The 20,594-nt window shown below is 37.5% G+C and overlaps 1 long non-coding RNA gene across 5 annotated transcripts in view; it reads left to right on the plus strand.

Annotated features, from left to right (window-relative positions):
• LOC122183175 overlaps positions 1–20,594 on the plus strand; it is a 368,354-nt gene that overhangs the window by 303,756 nt on the left and 44,004 nt on the right. For 4 of the 5 annotated variants that reach the window (XR_006180126.1, XR_006180128.1, XR_006180129.1 and 1 more), the window contains one exon: positions 17,818–17,962. This is a non-coding gene — a long non-coding RNA (uncharacterized LOC122183175). Of the gene's footprint in view, positions 1–17,817; positions 17,963–18,920; positions 19,099–20,594 lie in introns of all 5 variants that reach the window. The other variant, XR_006180127.1, reaches the window with a different exon arrangement.

Raw genomic sequence — 20,594 nt, forward strand, 5'->3', positions numbered from 1 at the left:
CATTTGTATTTGGGAAAGACCAAGCAAAACTGTTGGTTCAGCAGGAGCTTTGCAAGCAGTAGGATAGGTTACAAACAGACAATATGACAAAGACCACAGATAACTGCATTCCATAATTCTTGTCCATTATGCAAAACAGCCCTTCCCAATCTGCATAAATCATTGTAAACTGGATGAATGGTGATTTTATGATCTTTATCCAACGTTTTTTGGAAGGAAGGAACCAGGATCTTAATCAATTCACAGTTTGCTATAATTGGGGTTCAGTAAGAAGATCAAATTCTATCCCAAGTGCATTTGAAGTTGCCTAATTTCTTTTCCAAATGTTTGGTTCATCTGGAGGTGTTGGCTAAGAGCTTTGGTGACTTGGACCCACTGTCCCCACAGCAAAGGATGAGGGTCAAACTCCACATCAACTGTGGACATTGAAAACATTTGGAGGCATCAGTCTCCAGGCATGTGAGCAGGCAGGTCCATCTGGTAAACTGTAATTCCTGGAATTTTGTGCTTCATTTCCAAAACAGGTAGATTAGTGTAAATATTAGTAGACTTTCAGGATTGGGATGAACAATTGGTGTTTAAATAACTAAATGATTACTAAATGAAGGCCACACAAGCCAAGCATGATTTGCTTCTGTCTTGGACTGATACTAGCTCAGAAATGTTGAAAGATCTATGCTGAAATCCTATGTAATATAGACTCCGTAAGTGGAATAGTTTTGAATTAGGTAAGGTTATCTTGGTGTCAAAGATCAACATCAAAATAGTAAATTAATTGTTCTTGAAGGAACTGAATATTTATAAACAGACAAATAACAGATTGCTCTGTAAATTTAAATATCCTTACAGTATCTATGGTCTTAGCTTTGCTTTGCATGAAGTGTAAACTCTTCTGCTGCAAATATTTCTCTTTTGTAGATCTGTACAACAAATCTTACCAATGTCATTGTATGTATCATACCAGTATGCATTCACTTTGAACACAAAAAATATTTTCAGTAAGTTGAGGCATTAAGTATTCCTTCGTAAGCATTGAAAAGATGGGAGTTACTTGGAAAAGAAATGACTGAAGGAAGAAGATTATCACTTTATTCTACAGTAACCTAAAAATAGATTTGAAGGGGCATGCCTACCACTCTCAGGAGTACATATGGATTTCTTGCTGACATTAGATTCTCCAAATTGAATGTCAGACTTGCCAAGAAAGTGGGGGTAGGGAGGAAGGAAGCAAAACTGTTGTTATTATTAGAAGGGCAAGACGAAGCATCATGATTACCATTAGAAAAACCTGTAAAACATATTTGTATGTTATCCTGGAGCAGAAACAACTGTCACGTGTGAACAGTAGTTAGGCAAAAATACTGTGATATATTCTTATGTCCCAAGGGCCTATCTGCTTAACAAGCAGATCTTGTAGAGTGTGCACACACGCCAGAAATTTAAAATTTGCCTTTTTACAATTCCTTTTTACAAATTTACAATTTGAAATAAGCATTTTCAAGATTCTCACATACCAAAGAACAAAACGAAGCATTGCTTGTGTTTGTCCCTAAATGGCAAAGCCTGGAAGTCCACTTATAGATTTATGAAGCAGATATATAATGATTTAATAAGCAGATACATAACATGGAAAGATTCCATACTTTTTAAACAAATGCATAAGTAAATTTCTGTATCTATTTTGTCTTTTTTTTTTAAGTTTTTTTTTTTAAAGTGAGATCAGAGTGAAAAGAAAGAATAAAGTTAAGTTTATTCATATGAAGTCACGTGAAGGTTGCATCAGAATGACAAAAAAAATCTCCAAATAGCCACAGGATGCTGGTAGTAAAAGCGCCTTACAGTTGTCAGACCTGTCTTGAGCAGTAAAAACTAGTGAAGAAAGTGATGTACATTTATCATCTCTCCTCATTCTTTTTTACTTTGGGTTAAGTAAGTCTCAGATAATGCAACAATATAGGCATACAATAAAGCTTAAGCTAGGAGATGAGCAATTATGTATATAAATCTAAATAAAAATATTATATAAACATCCACGTATGAGTAATGTTATACCTTCATTAAGAACAAAGTAAAATCGATTGGGAAAAAAAAATTTGGGAAAATCTGAAATACCTTGTTACAGCTAATAAGACAAAGTAAGACAGAGAAAATGTCTATGAGGTACTAGGAAATTGACAGGAATGAGTGGAAAATCATAGTACCAGCACCAAACAACCTGGAAATGCTACTTACATGAGATAAAACACAATTTGAGACTACTTGATTGTCAAAGAGCACATGCAAGAGTTGGGCATGTATATGTGTGATTAGAGAGTCAGGATCTAAGAACCAAGTGTTTGGCTTTACTTTTTAATCATGTAAAAATTTATTTTAGGGAATAAATTTTCGAAAGGCAAACTCAGGAATGCTAATTGTTGAGAGTTCCTTTATTTACTCCAGTGTGTTAAAAGATGAATAGTCAATGGTTTCATATGTTTATAATCAATCCCATCCAATGAGAAATAAATATCGTGGAAAAGAAGAGGAGCCCATTGGTCTTGTTCCACTTGGCCATGTAGCCAAAAGCAAGGCATATTGCGGGAAGGCTCAAGGAAGCAAGGATTGGCATCCCTGCAACTGTGGTAGTTGGAAATGAATTTGTGCTTGCATGTTCTCGATGGGCATCTGGAAAAGTAGAGTAGAACAATGTTTGCATTTAGTCCTACTTGAGCTCAGCAACCACTGTGTAGGTGGCAAAGGGAGGGTGTGGTCACACTGGTTGCTGTTCAGATTTGCACAGATGGCAGAATCCCACTAAACGAAGGTGATCTGTGTGTACTGAGCTCTGACAGCAGCCTCCTCAGAGACTGGTAGTGCTTTACCCTTCTCCAGAGGTGAGCATGTGTGAACTAAACGAAGGAGGCTGTCCCATACATGACGAGTGGCAGTATGGCATGTTTCACCAGGGATTGCCTTTTAGTCTCCTCCCCTTCCAGGGTAACATTTTCTCCTGTTGGGTCTCTTTGGCCTTACCAAGTATCCATGTGGCTGCCTTTCCTTATGCTGAAACAAAGACTGGTTGCAGTCTGTCCATAAATAAATGACACACAGGGGATCACAGGCAGGAATGAAAATCCTAATGTGTGGAGCCAATATCTGGAAGTGCTTTCCTTAAGTCTCCTCACTTATGTAAGTAGTTCAATTAATTTGAGAATGAGCTGAGAAAATTTGACTGCATTTCTTTTGTAAGTATATCCTTAGACCCTCCCACTTGCTATGTTCTTGCAGTTCCTAGTATACCATTCTTAAGCAATGACTTTGGCTTTCTCTTCCTGAGGTTACATTCCTTTTTGGAAAATCGCTTAAGACTTCATGTTCATTGTGGTTAAGCTGAGAAGCAGATAAATGCATAAGCTAATGTCCCAATCAGCAGCTGCTTTATGACTGTACTCCATTTATCACATTTGTCCATAATGTTATTCTGTTCATTTTCCGGTATGGAAAGTAGCAAAGAGAGGCCCTCATCCTACATTTGTCCATATGGGCTCCATAGCCTGTGCTGGGATTTTGTTATTTCAGTAACGTTGCCAAGTACTATAAACAGCCAAAACATTTTGTGTGTGACATTTTTTCAGAACTTCAGACTTTAGGTGCCTGCTTTTTTGTGTGTTTTTTCCTTATCCATGGCAATTTCTTATATAGTTAGCAGTTCAAACCTTGAAAATACAGACCCTATGTCTGAGGAATGCAGTGAATTTTTTCTATCTCAGGGTGATAGTAGAGATTTGCATCGGAGATAGGAATTTTTCTCTTCTGTTACCTTTCTGTATTTCAATGCTTGCTCTGTATCTGTGGCATTGTACGTTAAAGTTAGGAAAACACAGTAACACTTTAAATTAAGGTGATCTTTATGAATATTTTATTATTTGTACAGCATTCAATAACATGCTTGTAAAAATCTTGAAAGTATGTGTTGAAATAACAGGCAAACTATTTGAACAATGCATACATCTTAAAATACTGTTGTAACAGCTTATCACCTTGCTGTGGCAGCATTTTAAGCATTTATTGATGATGCATTTTATAACTTGCCTCACAATAAGTTATTAAAGGATGTAGTGGCACCAACTAATCATTTCATAAACATTAATAAACCATTTATACGGGGCACCTACATTTAAAGTGCCTGTAGAAACTTGCATAAAATGTTTGGAACAGCTGACATGCAGTATTGGTGCTTCTCGTAGTGCCAAAGCAGTGTCACGTCTTGGTGCACATTGACTCCTCTGTGTAGCTGGAGTGTTATTGCTGCCAGAGATAGAGCTGGGGGCTGCACAGAAATTCCAAACACGAAATGCTGGAAATCTCTTCCAGAAGAGAACATGAGGGAATGCATATGCAACATCCTGGAGATTTTGGTGGCCACTAGTAGTATTTTTTCGTACCTGTTCTTAACTACAACACAGCCTGTGTGTAGGAAAATGCTGTTCAGATACAAGGTACATTTTTAGCACCTTGTGAAGCAATTAAAGATCATGCATGATAATAAAAATCCAGTCACCAAATACTTAGTCTTAATATGCTAAAGTATTTATACCATATAAATATAACTTTGAGATACATGGGTAAATATTAAGAAATAAATTCGTATGCAATTACCAAAATCATTCTAAAAATTAGAAAAATGTCAGGTAATTAAAAATTACATGAGAAACTGCTGCAATTCTTACTGTTAGCTACGATTTACTGGGAGCATTTAAAGAAACGTTAAAAAAAAAAAGTGGTATTTTATTCCCCTCCCCCTGCAGATATAGATTTTATTTGACCTATTGCTTTTAAAACAGAATGGCTTAAAAAAAGCACTCCTTACATGATGAAACTCAAAGACAAAAGAGAGAATGCAAATCATTTCTATATTACATATATGTTGCTCCATTTGGCAAAATCAAATTAGATCTTTTCATCTCCTTACTGTAGAACAAAAACAGAGCAATATTATGAAATTTTGCAGGGCTTTATTTCTACGTGTCTTTTGTGTCCAGTCTTTTAAACTCAGGTTTTTCTGCCTTTTTTACTGACAAGCCCACAATTTTCAGAAAAGAAAGCTAGCATTAATTAAGACAGTGCCAGCTGTAATTTTCTTGGGAAGTAAATTTCTGCACAACTAAAGGTTACAGAGACCTTTTCACTGTCAAAATTTACTACAGCCTGTGAATGTTAATGTTTCTAATGAAGACATGTTCTCTGTCCCTGAACTTAAAAGTACCCTGAGAAGAAGGCAAAGAGAAAAAAAACTCTATTTGACGAATGTATCTGGAGTCTGTGCATTAATGCAGGGTTATGCCTGCTGGTGCATATTGTAATTATAGTGTTTGGATAGCCTTGTTTTCTAAACAAGGAATATTGCTATAAATTGGCAATTTTGCATGAAGAGTAGGCTTGTAGTAGGTGCCTTATGTTACAAATAAGACAGTGGTATAATAAGCATTTAACCCATTAGTTTTAGGGATTCTCTGCTCAGTCTGGAGAGAAGCTGTAACACAGAATGTGGAATGAAGAGGTACCTTTCAGACTTTATATGCGTGCAGCAGCAGAGCACATTCATTATTTGTACTCCTAATGATAATTTCTTTCCTCATTTTAACTGAAATCAGCTGTTTCTAAAGACAAGTAACTGGCTTTGTTTTTCTACTTGTGTGTGGTTGGTTATACAGCCATCAGCTACAGATAGTAGTACAGATTTTTGTGTTGTTCTGTGAATGTGCCATATTTTTCCCCATTTTTCCTCTCAGTATTTACTGCCACACAAAGTGGCAAATAAAAGGAAAACTTCAACATTACTGAAAAAGTGTTTTTATTCAATTTTTGCTGCCATGTATTTTATCATATATTTTATTTTTCTGCTCTTTGTAGTTTTTATTCTAAAGCAGAATGATGGAAAGAAAGCAGCTTGTTCTGTGTGTGCCATTCTCAAAACAAAACCTGCTGCTGTGTGAAATTACCCCTGATTGTCCATGCAGCCTCCTGGTCAATATGAGTATAAAAACGTAAACCTGATTGTTCTGGTTAAAAACAGAGAAAGCAAAGGCAGGAAGATTTTGCAACATCTTAGTAATAGATCCTAATGATATGCAGATCATAACCATTTTTATTGCAGAGTTGTTTTTAAAAACAGAGCATTCAGCAAACTGAATATTTTCTTGGCATCGGGTAGATTTCCTCTCTATTCATCTCCTCTCTACAAATTCCAAAACCTGCCCTCCCCTCAGGACTTTAAGAGCCTGGGTTTTTGACACAAAGCTTTATGGCTAGAAACGAGCCGGCCTCTATTTCTTAGGAGAAGGCTGTGAGTATCACAAGATTGCAAGTGGCTATAGCAATTCTATCCAAAGAGCAATGGAACGTCAGATGTGTTTGTGTCAGGCTCTGCAGCAGTGGCAGAGCCTCGAAGTTGCTTGTGGAATGTTTTTGCCATGCTGTTGATTTATGTATCAGCTGCATTGATGAGGGTTGGCTTCTCATTCTGCCCATCAGCATTAGGGAATAGGATGGAGCACTGGGACAAAAACGTGGAAAATCAATGTCTTTGTAAATATCTACATGGACACCAGGATAATCTATTAAAAGCCATGACTATCCTATACCAATAGAGATATCAGATCTCATTACCCATCCAGTCCCTTTTTGCAACATGTAAATTGGACTTCATTTTGACTCTCTCAGTCTAACACATGCACATTACTGCTGAACACCCCTTCAAGATATCTCAAAAGCATAAATTTCATGTCTTCATCAGTTTAATCTGCTACATGGTCAGTAGTTCAGAATAATTATTTAGGATCTGTTGGCTATTAAGCCAATATGCTAGCTACTGTAAGTCTAGATGGCAACTTGGTAAGGCATAGTTAATAATCTGACACTTCATTGCAGAATGGAGCAAAAACCTTGCAATACCAGTAGGCTGCTAACTGTAGGCAACAGTTGCTGTGAAGAAATATTATGAAAATAATCTTTTTACAGGAAAAAGGCATGGGTTTGCAGCATAAAATATTATGCTTGTGTATGATTTGTGTTTACACAGGTTCTCCCAGGATATTTGAACTATTATTTAGGGATTGCACATAGATTTGCACAAATTTTAGTTACACTCAGACAAATCTCTGGAGACCTCATTATTGCTTTTTAAAGACAACCTGTTTCCACTTGATTTAAGCCTGTTCCTAATTGTCTCGATCTAAGCCCAAGTAGTCCATCTTAGGTGAAACGAATAAGATCTCCCATTTCCTACTTGAATTGGTTTCAGATCTAACCTTCAGTTAAAGCAGTGTAACTTGTTATGAAGTCATGACCTTAAAGTTCTTATTGTGAGTAAACATAGCTAAGCAAAATAGAGAAGTGAGCGTTGTCACATGAAAATCGTGTCTGGAAACATAAGCACCATACAAGCATACAAGTTGCTAAACTTGCAGATCCCTTACATGGTCTGAGTAACTCTCCCATGTCCTTTAAACTCCTGGGTCATGACAGATTTTGAAGGAAGGTATATTAGAACTCAGAAAGAAATGTCACTAAAACAAGAGAACATTGAATTATTTGAAATATTTTAATTTTTTCTGTATTTTACTGTAATATACAACAATATCAAGGCCTTCTTATTCATTCTCAAGTAGAAAGGACCTATAGTGTCATTATCTTCTCTTCAATTATTCATGCTCATACGTTATTTAAAAAAAATAAAGTTTTAGCTTATTCTGCTAATTAAGGCAATATACCCCAAACCTTTCTCTGCTGAGATCTTTTGGTGAGCAAAGAGAAATATTTTACTGTGATATGGCTAGAGACAGAGAAGGATCTGAATGTATAAATGTATATGTGTATGTGTGAATGTAATAAATAAGTAAATATATGTATGTGTAAATGTATAAATGTATGTGTGTGTGAATTTTGCCTTTCTTTTTCTCTGTTTCTGGATTTTCTTATATATCTTGCAGAGGAACAAAATATTTTACTTGAATTAATTTCAGTTTATTAAGGAAACTATCACCTTAAGAGCAGAAAACCTGTTCTAAGAAAATCTCCTGCTGTCTTTTCTCTCAGATGTCCTCAAAAATACAAAAGGGTAATCAAGAGAAGTGAAAAAAATGAAATAGGAGCCATCTGTATTTATTTATATTCTGAGGCTTTGTCTCATCACCTGAGTTGCCAAATGGCACAAATGGCTGTTTTTTTTAAAAATAATAATCTCGGTTTCTTTGAAACCCCAAAACAGCAGTAAGTGGGTACAAGATAGACAGAAAAGCCATTAAGGTCAAGGCCAACTGAATAAGCACAAAATTTCTGAAATATGAACAAATGGTGCTAATAGAAAAGAGAGTTCCTTTGGGCACATGGAAAGGGCACTTGGAGGGCACATGGAGAAATCAAAAGAGAAAAAAATCACAATCCACAAATCTTGAAGTAAGTTGAAATTTAATCATCCTCTTTTAAGTAGTAATTCTGTTTGGTTCCTTCATAGTTCTCCCCTTCAGCTCCCAAGTCCTCTCATTCCTTTCTTCATTGTTGCATATTTATTACAGGGAGAGCAGCAGGCTCTATTTGAAATTTCTTTAATATAGTTCTTTAGCAAACAATGCAGATAACCTCATTGCAGTAGTCTTGAAAGAATGCAGTGTCAGAAAAAATATAAGAGGATAATTCTGAAGCTAGATGAGAACGTGATGCACAGATATGAATGTGGGCAGTGCATGCTCCTTCGTGACTCGAGTTGAGTGTTTTACACGTGATTCATAAGGAAAAATATGCATGTGGTTTAATATTCAACTTATTTAAAATGGAAATCCAACTGTTGGATCAGGATGGTGGTTAATTCCAATACAGACACTAAAAAAACCCACAAGTTTGCTTTATTAAATAGCATGACAGTCTCCACAAATGACATTTGAGTATTGATCAGTGTTCTGCACAGGAGCTTGACATGCTTTTTGCAAGATTCCTGGCACATGTAGCTTATTAGAAAAGATTTTCGGAGTAGCATGAATAAATTCCATGTAGATTTATGAATCATGTCCTTGGATCAGTTGAACGAAGAAACATACCACCAGGTTGGTTGTCCATTAGCAGTAAGAGCCTCTGTTGCCTCAGATTGCCAGAGTTCAAGTTAGACTAGGTGGAAAAGCTGGCATCCTGCCTCATGAGCCAATGTTGCTCTTAAAGAGATGTACTGGCTGGTCTATACAATGGGTTAAGTTGTCTGTTTATAAGAAAATACTTCTTACTAAAGTTTTCTTTAATAAGAAAAATCCCCGTGGTAGAGAGGGAATGTTGCTACCTATGAACTCATTTTCAGAATAGCAAATATGATGGAGCTTCCCATTAAATGTTTTAATGAACTTATTAGAGGACCATTCAGTAAAGATTAAGGAAATTTCCATTAAAAATTTGCTGGAGTCTTTCGACTACCAGGACAGGCAGAAATGCAACATCTCTTCAGTGACCATAGTTTCCTAAAACAATCTGAAGTTCTTTTTGGTAAGGTGGACATCTGCTTCTCAGAAAATGTATTAAAATTCTTAGAGAAACTGTATCTCCTGCCACTTGAGCATTAAATCTGAATTGGCTGTTGATAGTGAGCTGTGACGTAGAACTCATTGCCCATGAAAAATGGTAGGAAAGAGGAGAACCTACCACTGGGCACACACAGGGGGAGTAAGAAGGCATCTGCAAATGCAAGGGGAGATTTGCGCTTTCCAGAGGTTATCAGGTCCTTCTTTAGTGTGACAGAAAGCATGTATCGTACCTTTGTATATGCATGGGATTAGATTTTGAAAGCATTCTTACTTGTGCTGCACGTAGTTTTTTTATATTTTTCTTTTACTACTGAAGTCTGTTTTCTTGCAAGTGGATGTCGTAAAGAAAAGCAATTGGTTTTTTTTTGAAATTATTTTCCAAAAAGTTTCAGTGTGGTTACATGTAGCAGCATTGTTGAGTACAGTATCTTGGTCATGGTTATTAGAATTTTTGTTTTGTACTGTACTAGTTTTAAAATGCACTATAGATTTATTTTTTATTTCATCTTGTAAAACATCCATTGTCATTTGACACTTGTACTTATTTGGTTAATTGCACCACTCAGTATTTTCCCTAATTAGCTCAATGTTCAGTTAAAAATACTGAAAATTCAGTGACAAGAGCATGGAGTTTACATCCTTTCTTAACACTTTCTTTTATACTAGCTCCATTTTGAATGTGATTGTCTTGGGGAATCCCAGGGTTTTAGTAATAATAGCCTTTGCCTAGTAGGATTCCCAATTCGGAATCTGAAATTACATGATGAGTCTGAGAGTTAAATACAATGAGAACAGGAAAAAATATATTGAGAAAAATTTTGATTGTGCCTGGATCATAATAAATGGAGATGATAGCATGATACCACAGTACACTTACTTACAAACTCAGCTTTAGTGCCAATAACAATGAATTGAGTAACAGAAGGAGAGCTTTTGGAAGACTTGAGGTTAATTTTAGAGAACGTGGATTACTAGTAAACTCAGAATTAGTTCCTGCAAAAACAGAATAATCTAGAAACGACATTAGTGATCAGTATTGCAAGTTAAAACACTGTACATGGTGTGATAGGTGTACTGAAGAATTTTTTTCTGGGTGGGTGTCAGGTGCTGGAACAAATTTGCTGTTTGCAAAATTCTTGTAATTAAAATTTAATCAGAGAGGACTGAAGCCTGCTCACAGAGGAAATAATCAATCTCCAACTCTCTGCAATTCTGCCCTCTAATTGGGATAGTTTTTGTCATTTGAGTCTGTCTGCAGCATAAAAATATTCAATACTCTGTGAATTTCCATTACTCAAATCTCAAGAATAATTGAAGTGATGGAAAGTGATGCTTGAGAGGGATTAACTTCCACCTTTTCCATAGTGGATGCTGAAGTCATCAAACAAAGCAAGTTAAAGATAAGTAAATGAGGAGCTAAACAACGTAGTAGCCTCAGTCTGCAGTTGACCTGTGTTTTTTTGTTAGAGGTTGGTGTGAGTGCTGGAAGTTTGTGTGGGCTCAAGGCAAGGTTAGAAGAACATGTGGAAGAGAAATCTATTGAGAGTTACAAAAGAGCACAGCCACATCTGGCTTACAAAGTCCTCTAAGCTGAAAATAGACAGAGATTGGAAGAGTAGTACAGGAAAATACCATATATGTTTGTCCAGCTCTTAAGCTTTAGGCATCTGCCTATTATGGCTTTTGGAAAGTGAGTCAGAGCTAGATTAACCTTGGATCTGGTCAGTCAGGGAGTTCTCAGGAACACAGTGCTGACAGTGATCCCTTCAATTACAAACAGTGGTTTAAAACCTCCTAGTTCTCTTGCCAGACTGAGGTTGTATCCACCCAGCTGAGCTGATCTCTTGCAACTAGCCCCTGCATTTTCTCTCTTCGCTGGACTACTGGGTTTCAATGTATATGGCTTTGGAAAAATGAACGTGGAGAACTCCTGCCCTTACGATACTTGCAAAGACCTCTACTGTAAAGCACTGTAATGGATTGGAGTCAAGAACTTTATTCTCTTCCAGAAGTCACTGTGGTGTTTACAGTCTTCAGCTAGAAGACACCCCAGATTAACTCTGATGGGCTTGTCAAGAGAGGAAATAGTTTTAGCAGTGCTTCAAGGAACGGGCCAAAGCTTGGGAAATTTGCTTACAGAATGCTATCACTATCTTTGTTAGGCTGCCCTGCACAATCTGCATCTTTAACAAAATGTTTTATTTTATTCTGTTGTGAAATGTAAATGGGTGTTCTAGCCCAGAAGCCACAGATTAAACTTTAGAGGAAAAAAGAGACTAGCCTGTCCTCACTGGACTTGTCCCAAGGCTTTTCTGTTTTATCACTGGGAAAGGCATTTTAGAAATGCCAACATTGGGTGAGAGAGAGGGAGCTGCATTCATTTCTGGATATTATTTATTGTTGGGTTTTTTTCGTAACTGACCTGAGAAAAATGTTTGTTTAAAATATTTACTCTAAATTATATTGTTAGCATTCTACAACAAATGGTCAGTTAATAGTCATTTTGCTGGCAAAAATAAAAGGCTGGGCCCCACACCTGTTTAGCTGGAGCCAACAAACAAAACAGTCTTTCAAGTAGAGTGAAAACAAACCAAATGCCCTTGAATTTTCAAAGAAAATATAACTTTTCCATGTAGCCGTAGGACAACATAGTCTGTTTGCTGGGAAGCATACTTAGTAGCTAGCTACAAATCTCTTTGCTATGAGACTGAACGATTGTCATACATTTTGTTCTCTTTGTCTCACTTGATAGTATCTATAGTACTATTCAGAGATAGAAAATTTGTGTCTGTCACTGTACCTGTCAGAAAGGAGCAATACCCTCTGGCAGAACAGACTGCTTTATGGAGTTTTATTGCGATAATGAATGAAAGCCCAGTAGCGTGCCCTGTAACACTTCTAAACTTTGGATTTTAAAAGGAATCATTATTAACAATGAAAAACAACTAGCAGCTTGGTTTATGTACACTTTGTTAAAAGCTCCACATATTTCTAAGAAGAGATTAATCTACAGCAATTTGTCATCAGACTCTGAGTGAATGTAATATAATCCATACAAATGCGGAATGTTCTGCAGGAAATTTGTAAACATAATGCAATCATGTGTTTGCATTTGTGACTCCTGAGTAGCAAGCAGCAGCTGTATAAACTTTTACTCTTTCACAGAAGAGATGCACTGTGTGACTACAGCTGTGTATCGTTAATTGCATGTGATGCTTTCCTTGGCCACCATATATGCTAATAACAGAAATGTGCACCAATTGCTGTCCCTCTGTCTCTTCTTTCTTCCTCTTCACTTTTGCTCCCTAAAGGTCTATAGCATTGTATAAAAGGCCCTGGTTACCTTGCTGCATATCCTTTTTACGCACTAAGCACAAACACATTCGATAAACTGTGCAGGAAATGTTTCTCATTTACTGCTTCCAGTAAAAGAAAAACTAAATAGCAAAGAGTACTGTATGTGTTTTCAATGTCTTGAGATAATTTGTTTAATAAAAATTCACTTTTCTAATGTTTTACGGGCCCTGCATGTCCATGCCAACAACAGGCATGATCCAAGTCTGTTGCAATCTGGGGGAAATTCCTGCTGCCTTCACTGATTCCGGCCCAGTGGCTCTTCTGGGTCTCTCTATTTATATAATGCTAATTTTTTAGCCCTTTGCCAAGACACAGCACATTATCTTTCTAACAGTGTTGGAATACTGCTGGAAAGAATTCATTCAGAAACTCAGATTGTTCTTTCTTTGGTTTGCTCCACCTTAAATATATGAGTTTATTACTCTTTACTGCAGTACCAGTAGCACTCTTGATGTTCTACCTTCTCATTCTGCAGAAATAGGACAGCTTTCTTGGATGTGGAAGGGCACTCCAGGAAGCTGATGGATCTATTAATGGGTCACTCAGGTCCACAGGTGAGATGTCATGAGAATTTCAGAAGCTGATCTGGAATTGATAGGGACTGATTCTATGGAGAGCACACAATAGTCATGGTGATACTGACTGCAATAAATTTCTTTGCAATTGATTTTAGAACCACATATGTTTACTTCTCTGTTTGCATATTTGCAACATATAAGTGCTGCTTATTTTGCCTCAGTATATTATCTCATTTATGTGGATATTTCTGTTCTAGCAAAGAATATTCATTTGCAGCAATTCTATGGTTTATGGTTTGTCCAGGAACTGTTCAGGATTCCTGTTCTCCACAGAGCTGAACTTGTTTCCCATTATACTGCAGCACGTGAATAATCAGCACAGACTATGTATTTAAGTAGCTCTAATTAAACTTATTTGTTGGTACAAGTTCCCACATTTTAATCAAACATCAAAAGATCTCTTTCAAAAACGTCATTTTTGAAAATTTCTTCTTGTATTGTTCAGTTGCATAAATTCAGTTCATTCTTTCCAACAATTCATCTCACATTTGTTTATAAGAAGCATTCTCCAACTTCCAAGAGAAGTGTAAGTGGCATATATATTTTTGCAGTGGAACACCCAGGAATTATTTCGTTTGATTTATTTTTTCTGCTTTGTAAAAGCAAGGGACACTGCTAGAACACATTGGTATGAGTGACTGAGCAGTGGAAAGCCTAAACTAGTTAATTGCTTAGTAAGTAAAAGCTTAGTTTGAAGCAGAATATTATGATATACATATCTAAAAGTACTATAAGAGCCTTACTTCCCAAGTAACAACATTTCAATTTTTCAATCTGCCCCAGTTTATTCTACATTCTTAGAAACTTGCTGGGTATTCTTTTCTTGGTGAGTAAATTAATTTCCTGAACCTTCCTAACCATCTTTGTTGTTATTGTTTATTTTTTTTTTCTGCTGAGAGGCCAGGATTCTGCATGGTATCTTCCACGTATCTCTGCATATATCACAAAAGCATCACCCTGCTCCAGACATAGACATAGAAGAGTAAATATCAAAGGAACTTTGTGTATTAGCATCCTTTACATCTCACTACTAAGTTTTACTTCCACTTTCTTTGCGTTGTTTTCTTAGAGCACTTAGGCCTGTGCAAGAAAAATGCTAATTATGCTAACTTTAATGCTAACTTTAATTATGCTGATTCAAAAGCTATTTGTCAGGGAGAAATGAGTTTATAGTGGCAAAAAGGGGGAAGTTTACGGATTGCCAGACTTACTGTTCTGCCAGAGTCTTACTCATACTGTATGTGATGACTAATTCCAGGCCCTTAGTACTTATGAATGTCTGTGTCCCATCTCAGAACAGAATTTCTCTCTTCTGGGAGATCTTCCTTTGGACAATCACTTTCTGAAATTTCTAACCCCTTCATTTATGAAACTAGAGTCTTGCTTATATTTTGAGGGCAATATAACCTTGCTGAGCTGACCCAAGAATCTTATACGAATGCTGCTCTGAAAATAGTGCTCCCTACTTTATTATGTTGGCCCATGATGTCAGAGATGGATGTTGTGCCATGAGACAGATGGCAGAAAAGGGCAGTCTGACATGAAAGTGGATGAAGCAAAGATGTGTAACCGAATTCCTCTATGAGGAAAAAATGGCACCCATTGACATTCACTGATTCTTGCTGAACTTTTATGGAGCCCAAGCAGTGGATGTAAGCGCAGTGAGGGAGTGGGTGGTGTGTTTCAACAGTGGCTACAGTGACAGTTCATCACCTCCACTGGTACAGATTGTTACAAGTGCAATATGCAGGCTCTTGTTCATTGCTGGCAACAATGCATAGCTAAAGACTATATTGAAAAATAGTGATTTGCAGCTGCAAACTTGCTTTATCAAACAATGTTATTGTGCTCTTTGTATCGTTTGTAGTTTTCACGGAAATAAAGGGAAGCATTACTTTTGTAGAAGCCTACATATAGTAGTAAACTTATCGGAGGACTGCAGAATGCGTAAGGGTAGCAGATGCAGTATTCTCACTGAATACAGTCTCTGTACACTGCCCAAAGGAATGAGAGAGTGGAGTATCTTACTATTGGTGACTGAAGGTGTGTTTGAAAGAAGTTACAGCTGAGCTTGGGATGGTTTGAGTGCAGTTTCTTGGAGAAGGCCTGGAAAAAGGAAAGCCACTGAGTGCTCAGAGATTTTCCTGTTGCTCTCTGTATAGCTTTCAGGTTGTAAAACAGTTGTAGCTTAAGTTCACAAAACTAACACCAGTCCCTTTCAGAAGTTAAGAATAGCTCAGAAGGAATGCACTAATAACCAATACACATTGAGCAAAGAGTACACAATGCAAAACCTAGTCCACAGAAGAAAATAAATAGAAGGCAGATCTCCCAAGACACTTTCCGGTTAGTCCAGGCTTGCCAATTCTGTTCACAGTCAGGGCCAAATAATGTTGCTTCTCCATCCTCCAAGGCTGTCTTCTCCATCTGAGAATTTGTATATACTTGAGCTTGTCTTCCTTCTTTTTTCTCTTTTTTTTTTTTTTTTTTTGAATTTGTTCTCATCAAGCCTTGTTTCTGTGCTCAATACCAACAAATACTATTTTCCTTTCTGTTCTTGCCAGAATTCTCACCAATTCCTTCCATAAATGTTACCTGAGATACTTTTATTGTTCCCTCTGAACTCTCATTTCTACTGCCCATATTTGAAACCTATTTGAAAAATTCCTTTCTGCAGTCTGAACATATTCCTCATATATGTTGGAATCTTCCTGATTTCTTACCCTGTTGGGCCCCAAATTTGAAACTCACATTGCACTGAGAGTTGTTCCAGCCTTCATCTCAGCTCAGCTGTACCCTTGATCATGCTCTTTGTTCCTCTGGTTCTCTTTATTGTTCTGAACCTCCTTTTATGTAGTTAAACTTTATTTTTAAAGCTTCCCTTGTGAATCTGGTGAAGGATTCTAGATTCATTGCACATGGCCTCTCAGCTCCCCCTTTCCAGATGCTGAGCTACCTCAACTTGTCTGCACATGGTCTAGTAAATTTCTGCTGAGTAGGAATCATGCCATGTTTTGTTTGTCTCTAAAGGACAGTGTCCTCTTTCAGTATGGCCTTGTCTCTTCTCTCCAACACCTGGTCAGTAGAAGCTATATTAACTAGCTTTCTAAGGAATTAAACTTTTGCATAAATGGGAATTTCTGGGCAGTTTCAAACCAGTAATGTAACTCCAGGAATTTCAATTTCCTCTCAAGCAGCTGATGTAAATTTTTCAAACCCTAAGAGTTAAAAGTAATGTCAAGTGCAGAAATGATGCCTGTTTTGGACCAAACTCGATGAGGTATGGAAGTTTGAAACTTGCTCTTGCCTGTTTTCCTGGTCCTTCATCAACTCCTTCACACTCCAACCAGAGACCTAATAGTATAATGGATGAACCAAGCCAGCAATCTCTTGGGAAGCCTGTTTCAAGAATTAGGTAAATTGAACATCCTCCACAAAGCTCTGCTGAGCAGGTCTGGAAGGCACAAGTTGTAAGTCTGTCTCAAGTGTCCTTAAGTCTAGATTCATTGCCTGTGACTCCTCAGCGCTCCCTTTCCAGATGCTAAGTCCCCTCAGCTCCTCTGTACGGTTCCTAGAAATGTCCTTGTAAAGCTATATTGAGTCCAACACGCCTTGACCTCTGGCTAAACTTGAGGCTGCAGTGAGTCAAAGCAGACCAAAGTTATCTTTCTGAGCAGCCTTTGCAGCAAGTGTATATCTAGGCTGCATTAAGTATTATTTAATGACAAAAACTTCTGCATTAGATGTCAAATATTTTAAAAATATTTTAAAATAATAGTGCCTTCTCTTTGTATATTCCAGAAACAATGAATGTAAGAGCATTGAAACTTCAGCGTCTAAATATCTAAGATGTCTTTACAAACTCCATTCATAAAACAGAAGATTTGAAATGAAAAACCATATATTCCATTATAGATAAATAATGTATCCAAGAAGAGTTTTTCTGACAGACGTTTTCAGCAGATACTTTTTCATACTAGCTTCATCTTTTAATTCATACTCTCTTATTCTTTCTGCTTGAAAGACGTACAACTTGTGGGTCAGATCTTCAGGCAAACAGCTACTAAATATGTCAACAATTTCATGTCTAACCTGCAAGCAAAATTATTTTGGATACATATTGTTTCTTGTTTTTATTCAAGTTCATTGAAATTACACAGATGTGGTACCTGTTTTACATGCAAATCTGACATCATATCCTTGTGCTCACAGAAAATTTGGTTCTAGGTGAAATTTATTTATCAAAACTGTTTCTTCTAAAGGTATTATTTCTGCATTATTTTCCTTCCACAGGAACTTATAACTTATATTCTGTGTTTTCTTTTTGTTGTCTACAGACTTTAAAAAAAAAAAAAGAAGAAAAAAAAAGTGTTTTGCTTTAAGTGATGGTGCCTCCAAATGCCCCCATGAAGTCATTTTCCAGCTTAAAGCATCAGGTGTGGAGAAACAGAAGCAGCTCCAGAAACTGTTGAATGGCAAAAGGTATGGCTGTGAGAATCCGCTGTGTCGGTGAGCGAGAGTTCATTCTTCTGATTTGCAAGACAAATACTGGGTCTGGAGGGAATCACTACATACAGCCAAACAGGAGAAAAGAGAAAGCTATATCTGCCCCAGTTTACATGTATGAGAACTGACCATGTAAGCACCTGCTTGAGATGCCCCTCAAATGCAATGAGAACATTTTTATGTTTGCATACAATTTTCTTTAGAATACAATGTGTCTGCGTACATCTAACAACCATTTAGGCCAGCACAGATCATTAATATTTCATACCTCTTCTCTGTCACATCGGTGAAATTGAATTTGATTGCAGTGAAGAGTAGCTCAACTATTCAGATGCACAGCTATGCTTTTTACTCTCCACCCCATGAATCTCCATGGAAGTTCTTTTGGTAATGCTGCAGTGGCTTGTTTTCCTGCATGCCCTGATAAATCCGGTTTTGGGCTCCCTGGGCCACCTTCTCTAAATTAGTCACTTGTATCAGAGGATGGTCAACATCCCATAGCTCTCTGCCTGGAAAGAGCCAAGGGACACGTGACAGGGAGTCCATTGTTCCCTTACCAGCAGCCACAGGATGCTGCATCCTCTAGCCTTAAACTTTAGTGCTAATAAGCAAGGCAGAGCAGAGCTATTGCCCTGTGTTCCTTGGCTCCTAAGAGAATGGTTTTTTAGGAAGTTGTCAGAGTTTTAGAGGAGTTGAGAACTGGAAAATATCCACGTTTATGTTGTATGTTGAATAGGAGGCCCGTTCCTTACAGTGCTGGAGATATTGACAAAACACCCTTCCCTTTTGTTGTCTCTTCTCCATACTCCTGTCAATCGATAGGGCTCTTTAACAGGAAGCCGCCTACTCGCAGTCACACAGCATGCTTCTAGATGGGTTTGATGTCAGGTAATCATTGCTGTACATAGTAATAAATGATGTGTTTACATTACAGGATTCCCTTGGCCTTTGATATACTCAGACATGTCATCAAAATGGTGCTGTGACATCTTGTACTACAGAAACAATAGGAAAGTGCAGAACTATGCAAACTGAGCAAAAGCAAGCAGAAGCCAAATGTACACTGCAGTGCAATTATGTTATTTGCCCTCAGGGCAGGAATCACAGTTGAAGTGAGTTAATATCAGTACCCTTATGAAGTCCCTAGGGACTAATTCTGTGATGGACATGGCACTTATTTGAGAAATCATTGGAAATCAGTCTCATTGTACCTGTTATTGTGGATAAGGAGGCTGAATGGTGGTTCCATTTACATTTTGGGAACAAATTGCGTTAAGTTGCTTAATATAGTTTGCCTTCTGTAGGGCTGCCTTAAGCTGCTGATTTAATTTGCCCTTTCCTTTTCCACGTGGGTTTGCTCCTCTGTCATATGATTTACCAGTTGTCCCTTAGATTTTTTTCTTCCTTAATTGTTACAGTGGCCTTCCATGAGATGAGGAGGGCAAGTGTACAGGCTGCCTTATCAACCTGTACTGGTGGAGAGAGGTGAATTTTCATTTCTGAAACAATAGAAGATGTTACAGTCTTTTTTATTTATCCAGTTAGAACGTCTATGCTGGGAACTGTGTGCTACTGTAACCAGTGTGCATTCAAGGTTAATCTGTAGACATAATACTCACTTACATCTAGAAAAATATTTTTACAATATAAAGATCCCGCATCCCTCACCCACTGCTCTGCTGAGTCCCATTTCCCAGCTGAGGGCCTTTGACTTTTCCTCTGCTCAGAGAGCTCTGTTTCAGAGGTTGCCTTACTCAGATCTTGTTCTGATTGCAAGAGCCCATTGTGGTTGTCAGACAGTTGTTAGAGACCTTGTTTGACTCCTTCACCTGAAGCTTAATGGACTTAATTATGCTTTCTGTGCATTTCATAGCAGTCTTTGGGACCCTGCTTTCCTCAAGGCAATCAGCTGATGCACCAGCGTACCTTCTGATTATGTTTTACAGAACTCAAATCAATCAGATGTTCTTCTCATCATAGATGGCAATAAGATTCGCTCCCACAACAGAGCTGTTATCCTGTTTTGGCAGAACAATAGTAGACGCGAACTGAAGTACTGAGTTTGTGTACGCCAGGAGCAGCAGGTGCAATTGCTGAGTATTTTACAACAGTTTTATTCTTTTTTAGAGCTTATGGCCAATGATGTGGAAATCAGGGTGTTTGAAGCCAGGTCCCTGATCTCCGACTAAAAATTTTGGGAAAAGCAGACTAATTGTATCAACCATCGTGATCCACTGAATTGTCTGTATGATCTTCACTCTAAAATCTCTCAATCAATAACAACTTCCAAGGTTTCCCTTCTGTGCCCAGACAACAGTCAAATTTTTTTAATTATTAACCATATGTTGTATGAACTATCTCTTTACCACTGTATCTCTAACCCATGGTGAAAGGTTGTTTTGTGTCCTGAACCTCTTTTTTGTCTAACAAGACTACACACTGAGCCTGCTGTCTGTCTTGTGCTTTCTTTTTTATTCACCCTGTGCTCCTACAAACCTTAGGTTTTGAAAGTACTTTTTGGCATACTGTGTAGCATGCTGCTGTGATGAAAATCAAAACTATAAAAAAAAGAAAAAGAAAAAAGAAACCAACATCTTTAAAGCCGTGC

The sequence above is a fragment of the Lagopus leucura genome, unplaced genomic scaffold (assembly GCF_019238085.1).
Source record: "Lagopus leucura isolate 7727_CA_CO unplaced genomic scaffold, USGS_WTPT01 Super-Scaffold_100017, whole genome shotgun sequence".
Lineage (NCBI taxonomy): Eukaryota > Metazoa > Chordata > Aves > Galliformes > Phasianidae > Lagopus > Lagopus leucura.